Consider the following 2,506-nt stretch of genomic DNA (forward strand, 5'->3'; position numbering starts at 1 on the left):
CAAATGGAAGATAAACCAAAACCTACTGTAGGCAACGTACCACGTGAGAATCCATTATTCGACGAGGCTAACAATTTTGAAAATCCACCGCCACCACAACTACTCGCAAATCTAAATATGGCGCATAAAGGAAGGACTCTAAGCAAGTATGCGCTACCAGATTTGGATCTGGTTCAGTGGAGTATAACGAGGCCAACCATCAAGACTAATAATTTTGAGATAAAGCCAACTATGATTCAGAACAATTTGCAATTTTGGAGGAACAATGACAGAGGATCAAAGTCAACATTTAAAATGGTTCCTCAGCTTTGTGATACTTTCAAATACAATGGGGTCACTGATGAGGCTATTCATCTTTGGTTGTTCCCTTTTTAATTAATTGATAAAACCTTTTCTCAGCTAAATGCACAGACACTAGGATCAATCATGATATGGGATGAACTCGCAGGGAAATTCTGACAAAAGTTCTTCCCTATTAGCAAGAGGGTCCAGCTAAGAAGGGAAATTTCAATGTTTAAGTAGTTAGAAGGGGAATACTTTCACGAAGCATGGGGATGTTTTAAAACATTATTTCAGAAGTGGCCACACCATGAATTACCTGAGTGGTTACGAAAATAGAGTTTTTACAATAGGTTGGATGTGTATTTGAGGTCAAGATTAGATGGAGTAGTAGGAGGAGCTTTAATGAACAGAACATATGAAGTTGCGTATGAATTGTTAGAAAGTATGGCGATGAATTCTTGTCAGTGGCCAACTAAACATTATACATATGGCCAAAGACCATCTACGGTGAAGGCTGTCTAGGATAATGATAGGCATCAACAATTTGCGGATAGAACTAACCAAATAAAGGCTGAGAAGAGTGCAACATCTATCTATGGAGGAGACAAACCGCTCTTCCATTATATTAATAATCTTATCGAGGATGTGAAATACATTGGGAATAGGGATGGAAATCCCTATTCAAATACATACAATCCCGGATAAAGAGATTACCCGAATCTGAAAGGGGGAGGAAATCAAAGAGGAGGTAATAGTTTTAACACATTTAAAAACAGTAACTATCAACCTTCTTATTTATAGAAACCCCAGGAAAGGACTAACCTAGATGACCATACTGCATGTGGTCAACGTCTGGATAGAATCAAGGGGGAGATGCAGTCAATGAGAACGAATGTGAAACAGGTGTAGTTTGAGGGCACTAATTCAACAAGAACATTGACTAAACTGGAAGATTAGATGAGTTGATTGATGAGCATGATGGGGGATATAAAAAGGAAAATTGGCATAGGTATTCCTAGTTGCAACCTCTGAAATCGGGCTTAGATGTTATGGCCCAATCTAAGCGATCATATAGACCATGGAAATGGCTAAAACATGAGTTAAATAAATAGGTCTAGTTTTTGACAATGCATGCTTAATATTTCCTTTGAACACGATTGTTTTAAAACATAACTTGAGAAGAAATCTTATTTTTGAAAAACGTCGGAACGATCTTAAAAATTCAAGTTTAATCAAGAGGTTGTTGAAAACGGATTTTATTAAAAAAACACTTAAACAATTCATCATTATTAAAACCCATGCAGAATGTTCAATTGTCCATGGTTTTTAAAACAAAGTATCCATCCCATAGTTTAATAATAAACCACAATTAAAGTTCCAAAATAAAAATTTAAAAGTCCACGAAAGTCTCAAAAAATTAAAATTATCCATAACCATAAAAATCGTTTATTTCCGAGAGCCTTTCCGATGGCTAAATCTGAGTCCTAACCACGAGGATCATCTGAAATACATAAGTAACATGGGTGAGCTTTAAAAGGTTAAGTGTGAGAACAACATATAATATATACATTTGCATACACATCAAAGTACATACATCAATCATGATATAATCATAATTCATCAAGATCATGAAATATAACACTGATGCTTATGCATGGACATATTGATGCATATTTTTATCGATTCACATTTTATAAAGTTCCTACCCATCTCCACTACACACCAATATCAAGTTCCCCAGAACTCGTCCATCCAAAACACCATTTGTGGACAAGCCACCACTGATTTGTAGATAAACTGCAACTGATAACACTGATGTGGACAAGCCACCATTGAATTGCAGATATATTGCCATTGGTTCCTCCTTTCAAAAAATCCCACTCCATGCATGTGGTATGGAAATTTTCACATATAACACATATAGATCACATATACACGTATGCATGTAAACATGCCCTCATAATAACTTATCACATACTAATCACTTTTAACATGTTCAAAATGCTTTTCGAATAGATCATAGATCTTGATTTGTCATACATATATACATATAAATCACACAATTTTAAATCATCACATATAACACATGAGCTATACATCACATATCATGAGCATGAGATCTACAAAAATATCATAACCGCAATCATACGCATATCACTTCTCATGTAAATCATAGATCCACTTGGTTAGAACACTTACTTGGTATCCATCTTAATAAGTTATA

General features: G+C 35.2%; 1 non-coding gene across 1 annotated transcript; it reads right to left on the reverse strand.

Moving 5' to 3' along the window:
* Positions 1 to 490: 490 nt before the first annotated feature.
* Positions 491 to 596, reverse strand: LOC128032280 (small nucleolar RNA R71). The gene has a single exon (XR_008188408.1). It is a non-coding gene; the product is annotated as a small nucleolar RNA R71 (small nucleolar RNA).
* Positions 597 to 2,506: the final 1,910 nt, after the last annotated feature.

This window comes from Gossypium raimondii, chromosome 8 (genome assembly GCF_025698545.1).
Source record: "Gossypium raimondii isolate GPD5lz chromosome 8, ASM2569854v1, whole genome shotgun sequence".
NCBI classification, from domain to species: Eukaryota; Viridiplantae; Streptophyta; class Magnoliopsida; order Malvales; family Malvaceae; genus Gossypium; species Gossypium raimondii.